General features: G+C 38.4%; 1 protein-coding gene and 1 pseudogene across 2 annotated transcripts in view; one reads left to right on the forward strand and one right to left on the reverse strand.

The window, feature by feature from the left end:
- Positions 1 to 19,987, reverse strand: part of LOC144631510 (serine/threonine-protein phosphatase 2A regulatory subunit B'' subunit gamma-like) — a 212,672-nt gene that overhangs the window by 158,069 nt on the left and 34,616 nt on the right. The window lies entirely within an intron of this gene.
- LOC144631492 (ATP-binding cassette sub-family C member 4-like) lies at positions 3,903 to 12,633 on the forward strand (annotated as a pseudogene). The gene is made up of 6 exons (XR_013566755.1): positions 3,903 to 4,530; positions 6,416 to 6,795; positions 7,360 to 8,784; positions 9,236 to 9,802; positions 11,075 to 11,211; positions 11,751 to 12,633. The product of XR_013566755.1 is annotated as an ATP-binding cassette sub-family C member 4-like (transcript).

Consider the following 19,987-nt stretch of genomic DNA (forward strand, 5'->3'; position numbering starts at 1 on the left):
CAGTTATGTAATTCTTCTGACTAAGCTTGCACTGCATCTCATTTTGCGTGTCAGACTATTACCATATTGAGTGGGAGTATTCAGTGCGCGTGCGATAAAGCTCAAACAAATGAACACGCAACATTCTTGCTTCAATACGGTTTCCTGAACACTTACAGATTGTTTGTATTTCCACCATTTATTGAAAGCTAGATGGGTAGTCAGTTGCCGTGAGGTATAACATTCCTTTAAAAACAATGAATCTTAAAAAATAGGGTTTTCTTAAGTATAGAAAAGACCTGAAATGTTTTAAGGAAATAATGAAAAAACGACGGTTAAAGACTTAGGGACCGATTGAGGTAGATTTTGAAAGAAAGAATTAGAAAAATTCAAGCTCAATATTTTAAGTCACGTTATCCGTGACAGAGACTTTCATCCATTATTTTAATTTCAGTTTCTGTGCGTGTCAATTGAACGCATGTTTAAGTTGTGATGCACAACTTAAACATAAGATAATGACCGCTAAAATAGCGGCGGTCCCCTCGATCGAAGAGTTGACGTTGTGTACACATTCCTCCGAGTTCCACCCAGTGATTGATTAGCTAATAAAACAAAGGACCCAATAACCTTGGGTCTTCGTGTTGGTGGAGTTTTAAATTAAAAATATTGACCAGCGGAGCCGGTTATGTTAAGGCTGACTGATTGCAGACTAATCGTGTCGGCTTCAGAAGCATGCAAGAGCAGTGATGGGGTTGCGAGAAACTTTAAGGTAAATATTAACTTATTTAACGCTCTTAACTTGGGTCTAAGACTCCTCAGACTTCTAAATCTCTGACATTTATGATAAAGGATTAGTTTTGACTTGTTTTAAGCCAGAGGGTCTTGAAACAGATAGGTCAAACCTTTGATCTGTTTGATACATGTGTATATTCATTGCATCTCACAGATGACAGACCTGTGTTTATAAATACTTAAGCCAGTCGTCTTTGACTGTTACAAAGTTAAGGTTACTGTTTACTAGAGAGAGGTAATTTCCCTTAGTTTGTTTCTTTTTTCCTTTTTTAAACGAAAAGTCAACATAAGTGATCGATCCAACATGTGCCGGACAGAAATTGTTTTAAAACAACCAGGACACATAATTTTCAAAAGGAACTGTTGATAAACCACCGAGGCTAAAAAGGCACGTACATATAGCGGCACGCGCCCTCGGGCAAATACAAGATCAATTAACCAACCACAAGATAACAGTTAAAGAGCATATGCTTTCTAATTTAAATTCACTTGAACATATCATGAGGCACTAATTAATTAAGTCTTCGTTCCGCGCTGGTGTCGCGGTTAACTACGCTTTTCTTTTTGTTTATATTTCTTCGGTTTTAGTATTACTTCGTCTCCCATTTCCTCCGAACTATACCAATTCAAAGTTACCGCGCAAGACTAAAACACAGTCAGTATTGGAGAAATCTGGGTTATTTTTGTCTCCAACTTCTTGAGCATCTATACACCAGGCGACACAAGATATACATATTCTATCCGTCTGTCAAACTGAAGGCAACGATAACCAGCTTTCAGACTCTTGCTAGCTGTGACATACAGTTGTAGTTGGCAATGGAAACCATCAAATCGAAGCTTCGATATTTTGCAAATGCACGGGCTGATTCTCTTTAGAAAGAACAGTAATTTTTAATTTGCGTCAATACAATCGTGTCTTTTTTTAGAATAAAGAATTTTGTTTTTGTCAAGACGTTCGAAATCTATGATTTCATGGGATAATTTTCTGACATTAATAAGTTTTTAAAATAGCTTACGATACTGACATTAAAGACCCGCCATTAAAAAAAAATTCAAAGAGAAATTGTCAGATCTGTTGAAACAAACTTAACAGTCTTTTATATTTTTTTGATGAGGAAATCAAACGTATGGCCAGTATGGTTGCCTTAGAACCTTCCAAGAGTGGCTAGCTTAATGACGATTTCTTCAAGTATGCCAGAATAAGCAAATTTCAGCCGCCAGAGAAGACCGCTAAAATTCAGGCCAGAAATAGTTCTTATTGAGTGAATTTCAGTTAGCAAGATTCTCTTTTGTTGAGGTCAGCGTTTTAATCAGTTTTTTTTTTTAATATTTGTATTACATTGAGTACATTCCAAAAAGACCGGAATTAAGGCTGACAGACTTAAACTCATAACAAAAAAGCGCCACCTCAAATAATGAGGTGGCTCCAATAATGAGATGTTCGAATTAACGAGGCGGCCGTGAGGCGGCATTCCACTTTAGCTCATTTGTAGAAACATAACTTTACACTGAAGTGGTTGTCGAATGTATTTCTAGGTTTACATGGTTTACCGAACTCGCGTGGTGAGATTCGATGAACTCGCGCAACATGTTTTAACCAATCAGACAGCAGAATTTTTTTTCAACCAACCACATGCGAAATTAAAGCCAGTCGGGATTTGGGTCACGTGACATTTCCCGCGCTTACATGCTGGTAATAAGTCTTAAAAGGCATATTATTGGTTGATTCGTGGCGCTATCTGCGGCTTTTTGATAGTTTACTGAAGAAAAAGCGCCGCTTTGTTATATGATTAAACAAATCCTATTATGTCTTTTAAAGTGAAACATCAAATTGATCACTTTTCTAATGTTACATTCGAATTTGCTCCAAGCTGACGGCAGACAGAAACTCTCAGGTAAGGTAAGTAAGCATTTCGCTGCTTAACTTAATCCGGGTTTTGTTTTGACTTTGAGAGTTCAGATCAAAATGAAGTACTCGAATTAAAGTAGAGAGCCTTCTCATAGCAAATCTTCATAAACAAAAATATCGCATTCCAACCTAGCCCTTCCAACACCAACTATTTATATCAGCATAGGCTTAACTCATCATGTTTTGCGCATTAACCAAGGTATTTTACAATTTTGCAACTTATTAAGGTCACGACACGGGCATATGATAAATTACATGCTGACTAGTCGAGTCGGAACGCCAAAATGTTTGACTCTCGATCAATATCAGTTATCACATGACCTGGTCTAAAGATAACCTTGAACGGCCCTTCTCTGCAATCTATAAGTACTTATAATGGCAATTTTTGTGATGATAACGGTATATTTATCTAATAAAGTCAAAATGTTTCAAAATTTTCTTCTCTACAACCGGTTATTTGACAGCTATACTGTAAACTTCCCTTGATTTCCTTCACCGCATTCGAGATGGTTTATTTGTTTCCATTTCTTGTGACATTGACCCTGTCTGTCACCTGTTCTAGTCGTTATTTACAACGGAAATATCGCTCTTGCAGAAACTACCGTTTGCCATTTTGTGGTTGCCTTTTAATATTAAATTCTTGACAATGCCGTGTCTGAAACGAGAAAACAGGAATTTTGCTGGCAACTGCGATGGGAACTTTCAAGCACGCGGAGAAGTCTATACATAAAATATTCACGCCAGAAAATAGTTTAAATTAGTTCATGGCCACTGAACCTTTTTATTATTAAAACATAATTTATGATCAGTGTAAATCAATATGCTTTTCGGAACTTTATATCAATGGTATTTCGACTTAAAAGAATAAAACATAACATGTTCTGTGTTGAGTAGCAACCGGATTTGAGATCGATTATAGCATACTTTATATGACGGAACTGTCATTCACTTAAGTTAGTCAATCCAATCGTTGGTTTCCCAGCTAATTTTAAAACACATTTTGCCGATGTTTTCAAGATTAATTTATCGTTAAGTTGTTTCCAAATTGTATTTGATAGTTATACCACTTTGGGTAGAAAATGCTAGCTTCAGCATTTGAACTAACGCCTTAGGCCGAAAAAAGGTTTGTCTAATTTAATACTAACTCCCTACACCTAATAACCCAAGAGTGCATTTCAGCACCGCTTTATTGTATCTCACAGGCTTAAGCGTATCGCAATACAATCAGCCCGAACAAAAAGTCGGTGAGAGTGCTAATTAAGGTGCTAACGTGAAAGTCCTTGTTCACTTCATTCTTCATTAACTTTCCTTTTTATTTCGAAAGAATGAACGCAGAGCATGAGTATGACGTCCCCACACATCCACAGAGGAAGGCCAACTTGATCTCTTTTCTTCTGTTTTGGTGGACAAATGATTTGTTCAGCACTGGAAACCAGCGTCCCTTGCAGCAATCTGACTTCTGGCCATTGCACAAAGAAGACAAAACGTCTCTACTAACAAAAGAGCTGCAGTCACAGTGGAGCAAAGATCTGAATGAGTGCAAACTAACAGGGAAAGAACCAAGACTATGGAAAAGTGCTATGAAAGTTCTGTCTCGCAAAGACATCTGTATAATTTCTTTTGCCGGACTACTCGACTCAGTTGGTAGATTTCTTCAGCCATTTTTCCTGGGAATTTTTATTTCTGCCCTCAAGGCCAAATCTCCTGAGAGAGGATTGCTTTGTGGTTGCGCTGCGTTGATGCTGTTGATTGTGCTGATGAAGAGCATTGCTGTACATCATAGCAGCTTCAAACTGTACGTGATTGGGATGCGGATGAAGGCCTCCCTTAAAGGTGTCATCTTCAGAAAGGTCAGTTTGCTACCACAAATGGTGCACGATATCGATTCAATTTATTTCTCTGTAAGATTCCTTTAAACAAATGAATTTTTATTAATCATCAAATAGGTGTTTGCCAAGTGATCATACATTATCCAGTTAATGTAGGAAATGTTTGAATGCTTTAACTTAAACTATAGCGAAAGACTAGCTGCAGAAAGGCGGGTGCGATTTAGATGGGTCACCTTAAACGGATTCCCAGATTATTGGTGCGTTCTTTTTTAGGTATGCTGGTAATTATTTTTTCCGTTTTGTGGATAAGATAATTCCAAAAGAACGAACTGCTGTGCACCGATAATATAAGCATGGCTTTTCTTTTTTCTAAGCAGTAATATTTTTGCCGAAGAAGTTTCCTTAAGAGAGGCTTTCCTAGCAGGGCAATTAATCTGTAACATTGAAAAATAACATCGGCCACGAGGCCGGATAATAAATTTGTTGGTTTTAACCGTATTTCCCTTAAAGACCAGAAAAAATGAAGTATTTATTATTTAGGTGGTTTATCATTGTGAAACAAAACAAATTGTGGGAGTTTCATATTGTAGATTGACGATATTTTGTGTTTTGCGGTATCAGTTTAATTTTTGCAATTAGAAGACACGAGTTTCCGTGTGAGCAATAAATTTTCGTAATTTTTTGCAAGCCGCGCACGACTGAAATTACAGCACGTACGTAATACAATGTATTGTATTATAAAAATAAGCGATATACAGGTAAAATAACATGGCTTACAGTTTAAAACAATTATAGTAATGAAGCAGCGATAACAACTTCACCACTTGAAAAGATACATGGAAAATATTTGCTCGTCAAAATAAGTAAGTAAAGCACTGGGCTCTGCGTAAAACTATGTTACACTGTCTTTTTCCTGTTCAGGTTCCGGTTGTGTCTTTCGTCTATAGAAAGCTAAAGTGGAGTAAATGTTTTCACGGGAGAACGTTTTTGCGGAAATATCTTTTAAATTTAGAAGCCACAAAATTTTTGTCACACGGTAAATGTTTGAGATAAAAATTGCCGAGAAACTTGCACGAATCTTATGATACAACAACTGGGGCAATACTTTTTATCCCTTGACTGACAAATATTATATGGTCAAATACGTCAGGCTTCACGACAAAATATCCCAAAAGTGCTCTATTTCTGCCTGAATAATTTTGAAAAATGCTGTTAACATTATTTTGTTTTGTTTTGTTTATTCTGGTACGAGGAGCAGAATATATTCTGTTCAACCCGCAAAATGGGATATGACCCAACAGAAGCGGTTACCACCCATTCCTTGTTTTCCGGCTTTTCCAAAATAGCCTAGACAGAATGCACGCTGTGATTTTAGCTAATGGCTGCGGTCTGTGGAATTGTTCAAAGAGTATTACTATACAAACGCATAGTAAACGCATTCCAGAAGGTAAAATTATTACGACACTTGAAGAAAAGGTTTTGTAAGGGTTGGAGTGTAGCCACATTTTAAGCAGATTATGGTAGAGAACGTTGCTTTTCATTCATTTAAATAAGAATATTCTCCTTTTATTGCTTTAACACGCAATGCAAAAGACCTTCCTAGCTATGCAGTCCCACCAATGTCTAAAACGTTTTTGATGAATTTTTAAGGAATTAATGAAGGATGGGAAAGTAATGGCGGATTAATAGATTTAAATGTGATAATGATTAATAAATGGACAGCAAAGTCGATAAACGTCAACTTAACGTGTGGGGTAGGGTGTCTGTAATCCTGTCCAATCCTGTTTTATCCGATTTTATTTCCCCCATGATAAAGCGTTCGTGAAAATTTCCGGTGGTGAACTAGAAACAAAAGCTATCGCATTTAAAATCTTATCATTTATTTCACATTGTTGTTTTTCTGTAGATCCTGGTCCTTGGTCAGCATACCCTCAACGAGTTTACAAAAGGTCACGTGATTGATCTGGTGTCCAATGATGTTCAGAGAATGGAACAGGCCGCCAGGCAGTTCTTTCGCCTCCTTGTCGCCATCTTTGATGTTTGTGTAGCTGTTCCGTTGTTATGGTACTTCATTGGTTGGCAGGCATTAATGGGAATCGTCTTCTTGTTATTTCTTGTGCCATTTGGTGGTTTTCTGTCTTACTTGTCTGGAAAGCTTCGACTGAAGACCGCTGTCATTTCTGATCGGCGAATAAACCTCATGACTGAGATAGTGGCTGGAATTCGTGAAGTGAAGACGCATGCGTGGGAGTGGTTCTTTAAAGATCAGATCAAAGATACTCGAAGGTTAGTGAAAAAATCAGGACGACCTAGACAGTATCTAGTTGTTGTTGAGTTAACCTCGGGTGTTCAATAGAGAGATATTCTGGTAACTGTATTAAAAGCAACTGAAGTTAACGCTTCTATCAATTAACAAATTATCGCTCCTAAACACCTTAGTGAGTAAATAAGAGTTCTTAGAGCTCACAGGGAAACGGTGGCAAGCGAAGGACAATTCAGGAACCTAATTCATGATTGGCTTTGGTTTTGCACTTGATTGCCAGAAGAAAAAGTTTGTTCTTATTGGTTGACTAGGTTTAGTATGAGCATTAACTCAGCAAACACAAAGCAAAGAATTTTTAGCTTTGAACCAAAAAATGCTCTTAATCACGAAGTAAACTCGAAATAGTAGCCTACTAATAACAACTAATTTATTACTTAACCAACAACTGGGGGCTTTCCACGACCTTCTTCCCAATTACTCTCCCATACACATATTTCCCACTACCACACTACCTCTTTAAGATCGACCCTTTTGAAGTCCCAAATGTACGTATCTAACATAAAGTGTTGTTATTCCCTCATTTGCAGCGATGAGATGAGAATAATTCGTCGCAAGAGCATTTTTCTGTCATGTGCCATATCTCTCATGTATTCCTCGGGACTTGTTGCCGCCTTTATTTCTATTTTGATGCTTGCCTTTAGTGGTTATCACCTAACACCGTTCATCGTTTTTACGCTTTTGTCAATTATCAATGTCCTCCGAAACAGTGCACTGAGATCTATAGGAGAGGGATCACAGTTTATATACGAAGCGTACGTTTCATTTGATAGAATACAAGAATTTCTGCTGCTGCCAAACCTTAATGGTGTGACTGATACAAAACTCTCAACCAATACGGGTAGCAACTCATTGCTAGAGACAAAATGTTTTGGAAAGGAAGAGGTGAACATTTTAATGTTTACACCAGTCCTTGAAGAAAACCATCACCATAACCAAGTTTGTAGACATTACAGATAACAGAAATCTATATCCCTTCCTTGGAACTACGAATCTGGGTCATATTATGAGCCCAACGGACAAACTGCAAATTATAGAGCAAGGGCAATTTCAGGAAAAAAGAGAGAGAAGGATCAAGTTGAGCAATGTAATCTGCAAACTAAATGTTGACAACAAATGCCCAGTAAAATCTATCAACTTTGAAGCAAAAGATGGAAGCTTTGCTATCATCACTGGTCCAGTGGGAAGTGGAAAATCAATGTTGCTGTCTGTGATCGCTGGTGAGATACCAGTTACTGAAGGGAATGTCCAATGCGGTGGTACCATTGCCTACGTGCCACAGATGCCTTGGGTTTTCTCTGGAACACTGAGAGAGAACATCCTCTTCGGTCGGCCATTTGATTTCGATAAGTACGCCCAAACTATCAGAGTTTGCGCTTTAGAGGAAGACATTAAGGGATTTCCAGGTAAAGACCAAGTAGTTGTTGGAGAACGAGGCGACACTTTGAGTGGTGGTCAGCAGATTCGCGTCAGTTTGGCGCGGGCAGTCTATGCCGATTGTGATATTTACCTGTTGGACAATCCGCTCGCTGCACTCGATATAAACGTTAGAAATAACATTTTTAAACATTGTATACTTGGCTTGCTGACAAACAAAGTTCGTTTGATGGTTTCTCACCAAGAGTCTCATATGAAGCTTGCAGATCAAGTAATTGTATTGCAAAACGGTACAGTGACTGATAAAGGGACGTTTTTGGCGCTTAATGAAAAAGAAGCACTAAAAGAAATTATAGAACCTCAAAACAAAGTAGCTCAGGAAACAACTTTATCTCAGGAACAAATCACAAATACTAAAGTACATTGGTCAGACAAGAAAATGGTTAAAAACATGGAAATTCCCGAGGAGGACCGTATGATTGGAGCAGTGTCCTGTAAGCTGTACTGGGATTATCTAAGAGCAGGGGTGCATCCCATCGCTTTAGCTGGCTTGGTTCTCATTTTCCTCCTTTGTCAAGGTAAGGCTCGAGGAACAATTTTAATTTATGATGCCATCATGCCAACCAACCCTTTAGACCCGGGGAAGAGTAATAAAAATGTGATGGAATTGTCCGTTGGAAATTGTTTTGAAGACCCCTAAAAGGCACCAAGATCCATTTTGGTCGAGGCTCAATTTCACTTTTATCCCGAAGATGTACCAATTCCAAAATCGTTTATTATTGAATGATGATGACGTACACTGGTCGACAAAGAGCCAGGTTCCAGCCAAAAATGGCAATGGTACCAGAAGGGTATTTACGTCTTCCTCGTGTGCTGCAAAACTAATAGTGCCTCAAAAAACATATTTTAGTATTTATTCAAGGCAGTTGTTCAGCAGCATGTGCTATCCATCAGAAACACTTAAACCTACCCAGACAACTTATCCCTTCAAGGCTATTCGTTGTTGATTCTCGTATCTATTGATTGCAGGAGTTATGATTTCACCCGATCTGTGGCTGTCGTTTCTAACGACGCTTCCACGTGACGACCAAACCAACTGGAGAAATGTTGGCATGCCAGTTGTGTCATTGCCGCTGTTCTTCTTACGACGTTACGCGCCTTCGCCTTCTTCCTGGTGGTGTTGAAATCTTCAGAAAATCTTCACAACAACATGGTGACGGCCATTCTAAAAGCACCTGTTCTATTCTTCGATTCAAATCCAATTGGAAGAGTTCTCAACCGATTTTCTAAAGACATCGGCTGCATGGACGAGGTTTTGCCCAAGACGTTCCTCTTTGCAGTGCAACTGGTGTTGTTCGTGTTGACCGCAGCGCTTCTTCCCTTGGTTGCAAATGTGTGGCTTGTAGCAGTTGTTGTACCCATTATACTATCGTATGTTTACATTGCAAGGTTTTTTATGAGGACATCAAGAGAGCTAAGGAGACTAGAGTCTGTGTGCCGCAGTCCTGTGTTGACACAGATCTCTGAAACACTGGACGGATTGGACACAATTCGATCCCGTGGAAGACAACAGGAGTTTGCTGAACTCTAATACAGGTGAGGCTGCTTTGCATCAAAACTGAAAATGCTTTTCATTTTCAGTTAAAAAGATCGCGCTACATCATGGATGGCACATTTTAAGAAAATCAGCCTTTCTTTTTTAAGTTAACCTTTCGAAATCAGTCTTAATCGTCCCCATAATTAACCATCCTTGTTCCTTTTTTGGTTATAATTACCTCTTTGTTGTTTTTCTACCTCGGAAAAACTATATCATCCATCAATTGAAGGTAATTTTCTGCAATACAACAATTGACTAAAAATAGCCTAGGCACGTCGCGATAGTTAAGTACATTGGAAATCACAACAGTTTGCAACAGATGAGATGGATCGATACTAACACCCTATATTGATCGGGCACATATATAAGTGGTATCCAAAAAACGCCCAATCATTGGCAAACTCAACGACCATTTTTGACGTCACAGGCTACCACAGCAACGACATAACCTGTCTAACAGTGGCACCATTGAATTTTGCTTCATGTGCTTAAAACTCGAAATAGGGTCGGTGACCCTTAAATTTGGTGTATTGAATAATGATTAGGTTGTTAAGATATAACTTTCAGGGAGTTTATAAAAAATATGCGAAGAGGTTTAAGAGGAAATCCGCCAGGACTTCGAGTAGTTATTGGACAAAATTATGTACCAAAACTATTTACACAGGATTGCAAGCTTTTGTGTTACTGCTTCAAATATCTTATCGAAAGAAATCTTTTCTAACAACACCACACATCGAAAACACATTTTGAAGTTCCGCTGAATTCCACTGAATCGCTTAAAAGATGTAAGCTTTTGCCCATAGCTTGTGAACTTTAAATATCATTTTCTCAGACTCGGATAAGAAATTGTTGTACCAGAATTATTTCCACCTTATTGCAAACTTTTTTGTTACTGCTTCAAATATCTTATCAAAAGAAATCTTTTCTAACAACACCACACATCGAAAACACATTTTTAGGTTCCGCTGAATTCCACTGAATCGCTTAGGACGAATTTACAAAATGGCTGCAGGCGTGAGATTTTTCCTATACCTTGTGAACTTTGAAATTCATTTTCTCAGACTCTGATAAGAAATTGTTGTTGGTGTTATCACGGATAATTACTTACATCTTTACCTTTTATTAAGGGTAGGAAATAACGCAATAGGATTTAAATTATTCTGGAAATTGATTTTTGTCCAACTTTAATAAATATTACTCGACTTCCTAGTGGATTCCGTCTTAAAGCCACCATAAAATTGTAATAATTTTCATTTTATCTCATGTGATAGATATCAAGACTCTCATAACCGTGCATATTACATGGTATTGGCTGGAACTCGATGGCTGGGAATAAGATTGGATCTCCTATCTGCCCTATTAATTGGTGCTGTAGCTTTAACTGCTGCACTGTATTCCCACGACAATGGTAAGCATGTGGTTAACAAAGCGTTCTCTTTTTTCTTGGTATTGCCTGTTGATTAGAGAACGAACAATACTCCTTACCTCATAGTGCCGTTGTGTCAGGAAATACCCGCCATAATTTTTATCGAATAATTAGGTTTCGTTTTCTTCGAAATTTAAATATGACTAATCAAACTCCAATTTACAGACTGTTTTATGGCGTCCTTCGTCCTTGACTTTAATTTAAAAAACTGGGTTGTACTGAAATGTCTGCATTTCCCAATTGCACTGTAAAGATAGCGAGGGTTTTTAACAATTTCGAAAGTCATATATTGACTGTTTACCGAAACCGAAATTAAGCGTTTTGACTGTAGATTAGGAACAAGAAGATGTTTATCCGAGCCATTTTTTTAACGTTAATTAGACTCTGTAATTGCAGACTTTTTGTGGAATTTAAACATCGTGTGAATGAATAGCATTAAGGAAGTCAAAACCTGGTCGATACAGCTTTAGTCAATTAACAATTCAAAAAACGTTAAACAAGCCTTTTATCTTTTTTGACAGCTCTGGTAGGCCTGGCTTTCGTCTACGTCTTCGAAACTTCTCACTTCACCCAGGTGTCGGTTCAACAGTCGTCAGAAGTCGAGAATTTGATGACGTCTGTAGAGAGAGTGATGGCGATCACTCAACTTGAATCTGAGCCTGGGTACAAGACAGTAAAAACACGGCCTGAACACTGGCCAACGAATGGAGAAATACGATTTACCGGGGTATCGCTGAGATACTATCCTGAAGGACCAAGAGTACTCAAGAATCTGAATTGGAACGTTAATGGACAGTCCAAGATTGGAATTGTGGGTAGAACAGGTGCTGGAAAATCAAGCATCATAGCTGCTATCCTGCGCATGCCCGAAGCTGAAGGGCAAATCACAATAGACGGAGTGGAGCTAAAACATTTGAACATTCAAGAATCTCGGAAATGCATCTCCGTCCTAAACCAAAGTCCTGTTGTGTTCAGTGGGTCCCTGAGAAAGAATCTCGATCCACTGGAAAAACACAGTGATGTTGAGTTGTGGGAAGTACTAGAAGCAGTTCAACTGAAGCAATTGGTAGAAACCTTTCAGGGGAAGCTAGATTACACATTGAACTCTGGAGGAATGAATCTTAGTGTAGGCGAAAAACAGTGAATTTGTCTTGCTCGTGTTCTCCTGCAGGAGAGTAAAGTTGTCATCTTAGATGAGCCCACTGCTCATGTAGATCCTAAAACAGAACAAATCATACACGAAACTATCCGAGAAAAACTGAAGAACTCAACAGTGATCACAATCGCACATCGGCTAAAAACAATTGAAGACTGTGACAAGATTGTGGAGTTGAGAGATGGACAGTTGTTAGTTGAGTCGCTGGGTAGATCGAATGTTTTATAGTACAAGATTAAATTTATCAGAAACAATTCAAACGTCTCTTTTCGTGAGCTGATTTATTCCCCCACTAGAGAAAGACGTCTAAAATCTCGTTCACACTAATGCGCTTTTGTTGATGCATTTTTCCTATCATACGATAGGGTTCTGTATTCAAACTAATGTTTTCACTCTTGACAACGGTTTCCAATGCATGGCCTTACGATGAAAACGAAAGGGCGTATCAGTGTGGACGATAGGCGAAAACGCATATGTGTGGAAGGGGCTTGAGTTCCGGCCTGAAAAACTCCATCCTGTTCCACTCATTTCACTAGAGAAAACCTTATGAACTTGTAAAATGACAGATAAACCGCAGAAAGATTTTCATCGCCATTCCCGTTGTTATGGAGGAAACATTAGACAAGGCTTCACGTAAGGTATCATCGGTATGGTCGTCTTCGGATTAGGTTTAGTGTTTTTAAATCCTTCAGTGCTAAAAGCAAGTTTTAACACACAGTCAGTCATTCTTTCCTCCATATTTCCTTAACTTAGTTGTTCCAGTCCGCATCGTTTGATTGCTGCATAAACTTATTGCACCCTCACTCACTTTCTCATTTCTTTTCCAATTCCATATTTTGTTATTACACATTTTTTATAAAAGAAAATATGTGAGGCTTATAGGAACGATTCAAATACGTAAGCATTAAACAAATGAGTGAAAAAAAAAATATAAAATATGTGAACAGTGACCAAAGACATGGAACTTTGCAATTTGATTGGTGGCTTATACAAATACTTTCACTTCCGGCTAAAACTGGTTCAGCATAAGGGTTAAACCACTTCAGGTCTTTCGCCACACGAATTTTAAGAAAACGCGATGATTTTGTAGTTAAAAGTAGAAAAACGTGACTTGATTGAAAGAAATCAGAAATAACCTTGGACTTAACTAAGCTCCCGGAATATTTAACCCGGTTAACCGCGTCCTTGCTCTTGCACGTCAACGCAGATTAAAAGTTCTTAAGAAATTTTAAAGATTTTCAGTTTAAGATATATTGTCCGCTATTCTGATTTCATTTCCGTTACAACGCGTCGTATCGTGGATTCAAGGTAAAAACCGAGACCCCGAGAGCCTTCTTTGAATAAGACAAGAACATTGAGAAGCTTGAGAAGCTTAAAATCGGGCGCTTTGCCTTGAAAGGCAGGGTTCAGTACAGCAGAAACCACGAAGCAGTTACTTAAGTAGCACTCAGTCCGACTGTGTTTGTGTAAGTCACAGGGCTTGCATGAGCTGTATTAGTGTGCATAATATAATATCTAGAACGTTGTCGAGATTGCATTATTACTTAATGACATGATGGTTTCAATTTATAAATGTATTTCACACAATACAAATAAACGATTGAAGTAGACGACTAGAAAATGTAAAGTTTAAGACTTAGCAAAGTGCAGTGTATTGGTAATACTGTAAGGTGCGGTTTCACCTGAAGGTCGTGTGCTTTTCGGTATTTTCCAGGCATTGCACTTTGATGGGACAGTACTACAACTGTTTACCGGGGAACTACTATTGTCAAGAAAATGATCACAACTTGTTGATGAATGATTGAACATTTGTTTCATACCATTACTGTAATAGCAATTGATGAAGGCTTTTAGTCCTGAACTAAGGACTGGGAAATACTGAAACCCATTATCAGCCACCTTAAACGGAAATATCTTGTTGGTGTTTCAAGGAATCCAAGGAAACTTCACTCATCCCATGTATCTATGTATTGCGGTATTTTGTAATTTTTTGAGTGATTTTTGGGGATGTTTGGCAGGTGATAGTTTTTTTAAAAGAATTAGTAAAATTTAGACAACTAAGAAATATTGAAAATTTAATGTGAATTTAACATTGGAATTTGAAGTTAGAAATTGGCAGACGGACACCAAACAGTCCCGTGACATCCTGGAGTGTTTTTGCATGGGGGTCAACTGTGTGATGATGTTTCCATTTTTTTCTTCAATCCCCACTGATAAAGAACTGTTGTTGGTGTTATGTTGGTGTTATCACATGTCAAGCCTTTAACAAGGTATGAAAGAACACAAGGATTTAAATTATTCTGGTGCTCAATTTTTGAGTAACTAAAATTAATGTTACTCAAATTGCTGATGGATTCTGTCTTAAACTGTTACGAGCTTAGTATTTCCAAATTATTGCATGTCAATGTAAGGCAAGACAAGACATGCCTTGGTTCTTATGTAATTCTCTTAAAAACATATAAGATATTGACTATAATTTTGTCTGTGCTATGGCAATTCACAGTGGGGTGGTCTTGATGTGTCTTTAACTTGTGGACTGGACTGGACTAGTAAAACGCGGACTAGTAAAACGCGGACTTGAAAAACGCCTCTAGACACTTCCTTGGCCACAATCATCTTACGGCTCTCTTCAATACATAATGTCTCAAAAAAACAGTAACCTCAGAAAGAAGTCAGAAGCAAATAAGGTCGAAATACCGAATTTGAACATATAACGGCAAATGTTCTAATGTCACGAACGTAGGAGTCGTGTAGGCCCGACACCTTTATTTACCACATACTGCCCCCAAATTAAAACAGTACCCTCAGAAAGAAGTCAGAAGCAAATAAGGTCGAAAGACCGAATTTAAACATTTAACGGCAAATATTCTAATGTCACGAACGTAGGAGTCGTGTAGGCCCGTCACCTTTATTTACCATTGACTGTTGATTTCTGGACGGGCCCCGTTCTACCTCGTGCGAGCAATACAAACGACTGCACTCAACAGACGTCAAGTAGTGGAAAGAAAGAAACATATGCACACAACTCATAGCATCAATCCCGTTGTTTTAGTAGGGGTTTGCAGAACGAACATGTGCTATACTGCAAAAACATCTCCACGCTAAAACAGACCATAGAGTGCTCAAAAAAGCTAGAAATATGCCGTCGAAGAAACACACAAGAGCTTCAAACACAAATTGTTTCGCTCGCTAAACCGTTTAGTTTTATCCGATTTACAAGCGCTTGTTTTACAAGTCTGCGTTCTACAAGTCCGTGCTTAACAAGCCCTCGTTTTACAAGTCCGCGTTTTACTAGTCCGCGTTTTACAAGTCCGCGTTTTACTAGTCCGCGTTTTACTAGTCCGCCTTTTACAAGTCCGCGTTTTACCTGAGTCCGCGTTTTACTAGTCCGCGTCTTACAAGTCCGCGTTTTACTAGTCCGCGTTTTACAAGTCCGCGTTTTACTAGTCCGCGTTTTACTAGTCCGCCTTTTACAAGTCCGCGTTTTACCTGAGTCCGCGTTTTACTAGTCCGCGTTTTACTAGTCCGCGTTTTACTAGTCCGCCTTTTACAAGTCCGCGTTTTACCTGAGTCCGCGTTTTACTAGTCCGCGTTTTACAAGTCCGCGTTTTACTAGTCCGCGTTATTCTTGTCCGCGTTTTACAAGTCCGCGTTTTACTAGTCCGCGTTTTACTAGTCCAGTCCAGTCCTCGAAATACAGTATGCCAAAACTCCCCGCCCTCTAAAGATAAGTCCTTGACGGTTCTTGTCGTTTTTCGGTGCCTATTCATCTTCGGCATCTTTCTCATCCACCTCTCGTTCTGTCCTGTGTCTGTCATCACACGAAAGAAAAGCTGATTCTCAAAAAATCTGCCACAAAAGGAAATTGACAAAAACAATATGAAAACCATATATCGAAAGTTTCTTATTCTAAAATTTTATCATACGTCTTAATTCAGAGCTACAAAGAAGTTCCTCCTTTTGAGATATTGATACTGTTCTTACAGTACCTCTTTCCACTAGCGAAATTTTACAAAATTCCTTCGCGGCGAAAAGGTAGCGCGAATCCAGAACAGACTCCAATCGAGAGTGGGTTAATTCTAGATTACTATTAATTAACTATTACAACATTCATTTTTAAAATAGTTTCCCAAGCCGACTAAGCTAACTAAACGTCGAGTGTATCTTTCAGTAAACAAAACATGCCGTTATGACGCCGGAAATCCAGCTCACGCATACTATACCCCGTGACTCACGCAAACCTCCGACTTACGTGCTACTACAGTCATTCCTTTCTAAACATTTTTTTTGACCACCACCGTACCTTTCTACCCAAAAAACTCATGAAACCACCCGGTTTTAACCTGTTTTAACCTTTCAAAAATTAGAGCGTTCGAAACTAAATAAGATCTGTAATCACAAACAACATACAGCCGTTTACCAGCACTCTTTAAAACTCCTGAAACCCTTCAAAATCAGGCAAAATAAATCTTTGAAATAACCTTAATCAATGTTTCTTATTTTTTATTCAGTTCTATAAAATGCCTTTCATACACTACTGTCAAACAAAAATTTCAATTTCCTCAAAGTTTCAAGACAAAAGAATAACAAATATTTCGTGCACAATGTAATTTGATTAAGCCAATATTATCACGTCTAAAAATACTTCAAGCAATTCAGTGAAAACCCGTTTTTTTTCGTATCAACGAAAACCACTTTCGAATAATCAATACATGAAAATAACAATAAGATCAAAAGGAAGAAAGGAACCTTTCTAATTATTTGAAGACTTTCAAAGCCGTGATATTATGCATCCAATCCGCGATAAAATTTAATTACAACAAAATCCAAGTTCTCATTTTGAAGTCCATTTTTTTCAGCTGATACCTTTATTCAACTTGTGAAAAAATTTCATTCAAGTTCCTATTAATACTGTACATTCCCAATGTTCTGCTCAGGTCTTCAGAAGCGTCTTACTAACCAAATCTAAAATAATTCCAAAACATGCTGTACAAACATTCTACTCTTTGTGACAAACGACTTGACGACCAATTGTTCAGAAATGAAAATCGACACAGTTCTTGCTAAATAAAAAAAAAGTTTTACGGCGGAGTCAGGCTCAAAAAATATACCGCAAGATCACACCCCCATTCATAGTCAGAAACCAGCAAACCATCTAGTTTGCTAAAAAAAACACTGCGTGACATCAATGACGTTACCTTTTTCATTTACAAAAATAACTTTAACTTGTCAAAGTAAGTGCAATTTCACAATGGTGAATATCAGTACAGTATGGGCCCAGTTCTCGGCCGGGTCCAGTTCTCAGCCACTTTGTGTTTAACGCGTTTTTTCACACTCCAGTTGAATTAAAAGAAATAGGTATTTCCTTCAAACGATAGACTGATTCATGTGCTTTAAGTATCTTGAGTTTGATCGTTCAATTCGATATAGAAAGCTCACACGTCGAGTTTACGCGGAGGTAGGTGAATTTGCATTCCCGAAAAATTTGTTTGTTTACGGCTCCTTAAAATTCATGGATGTAGTTAAATTCGTATTTTATTCAAAAGCCCCCACCATACGAGCTAATTTTTGGCATGTGAAACGTAGAATAATTCAGCTTTCTGCTTTAGTTAACTTTTCGTTGAACCGTTGTATTTTTTGGTCTTAATTTACTTCGAAATTTTTTCTTGCGACGTTTGCGTATTTGCCAGTTCTCGGCCACCCTGCTCGCTATCACAGCTTAGCGCTTGGTTTTTAATATAATTTCATCTGCTGCTGCCAGAATGAAAGAAATAAATGTTTTAAAAATAAAGTTCAATCTTATCTCTAAGTTTTGAGCTGACTCTTGTCTTGTCTATTATTTCTACAACACCTAAATCTTTCAAGACCTTTTCACTGCAAAATAAACCATCTAAATGCACGGGTCACACAATGCGGTTTTGCCAGAACCTGCACATAGGCAACTAGGCGCGTTAAAATCCTTCTTTTCTAAAGTAAAACAAAGCCTCATAAAAATAATTTGGGATCGATATAACATAAATAGGTTTACAGAGTGATTTTATGACTGTGAAAATTAATTGAGCATTTTTTTTACAGATAATTACGCACAAGCTTTTTAGTGGCCAAGAACTGGGCCAAGGTGGCCGAGAACTGGGCCCACAAATGGAGCTTTTATTTTTATTATTGCTCGGGCAAATTAATTTTTGACCGGTCGATAGCTTTACACCAAAAAGCTGAATAATGTAGCTAGCTCTGGGAGAAATTTCAAGTTCCTGCGGTTCTTCTGAGGTAAGAAATACAAGTTTACGTCAAAAGTGGCCGAGAACTGGGCCCCATACTGTACTTTGCCCCGTAAGCTTTTTTCTCTGTCCTTCCGCCGAAGCAAAAAAACACAACCTGATTACACATTAACCCAAAAGTCGACCAAGTGTGCCTGCAACGATTTCCTGTCAAAACTAAAATAAAAACCATTGCGGTATGCGTCACCCGTAGCGGTTTTGTAGCAACCCCAAGCTATCCCCGTCTTTTTGGCCGCGCCAGGAGACTACGCTCTAGGACGACCAAAGGGTAAACTATAAATCGGCCACGCCCGATTAATAAACAATATTTTAAAAATCTGAGACTAAGAACAAGTGCTTTATAAAAGAGAAGTTGTAATCAAAACGCTCTTGGTCACGTAAGACCTTAGCTTGCTAAATGATTTTAAAGTGAAATCGGAACGCCATTCCGTATAATCTATATTAATTCTTTTCGAACTAGTTGTGAGTAACGCTCAACGTTGCTAATTATATAGCCAAGATAACTAGACTGCAAACAGTAAGATAATGAGATAGTGGTACACGCACGAAAAGCGCAAAGGCGGAAATACATCAAGCTTTATAAGATCTGAAGCTCAACTGAGCTAATAAGCTATGGCTGTCCGGTTTTACAGAATCCGACTTGTATAGCTGCTTTCTCTTAATTTTGTCTGCAGCTGACAAATGGTAGAACGCACGCACTCCGACATGCCTGCCAACTCTCACGGACGATTGGGAAAGTCTTCCGGATACAAAACGAACTCTCCTGAAGGGGTTGTGAAATCTGCCAGATACGAAGCAAAATGCTAGGAGCATTAAGTTTGAAAACTGTTTTTGCTGATTTTGGGCAACTTCAGGTAGAATTTGGAATATTGAAATCGACGGTCCTGTTTATTAGTCAGCCGTTTTTTAGAGAAGAAGTACCGTCACGCAAGATCGACGATCTCTCGAATTACTTGCATTTCTTACGTTGACATCTCTGCAGAAGGGTCACACAAGACAAGCGTCTAAAGCGTGAAAGTAAGTAAAGAAAGAATATACAATCATCTAGACTATATCTAGTTAGGCCGAGGAATTTGAGGCGCATTGCCGGTGGATCGTGCTATCTACAACGTCTTTCACGAGTTGCACCGACTCTGTTAGCTGGTGAACTTAACGTAAGACGTCGCTGTATAGCATAGGATTTACGGCCTTTTCTATCAGTCACATTGTAATTCAGAAGTCTGGTAAGAAGGCCCATTCTAGCTCCCGTAAATGTAAAGTCATTCATTCCAGGATCATTCAGGTAAAAAAAAATTTAGACAAAATCAGAGCAAGTGTTATAGAC

The sequence above is a fragment of the Oculina patagonica genome, chromosome 12, assembly GCF_052425735.1.
Source record: "Oculina patagonica isolate OP01 chromosome 12, crgOcupat, whole genome shotgun sequence".
In the NCBI taxonomy this organism is placed as follows: domain Eukaryota; kingdom Metazoa; phylum Cnidaria; class Anthozoa; order Scleractinia; family Oculinidae; genus Oculina; species Oculina patagonica.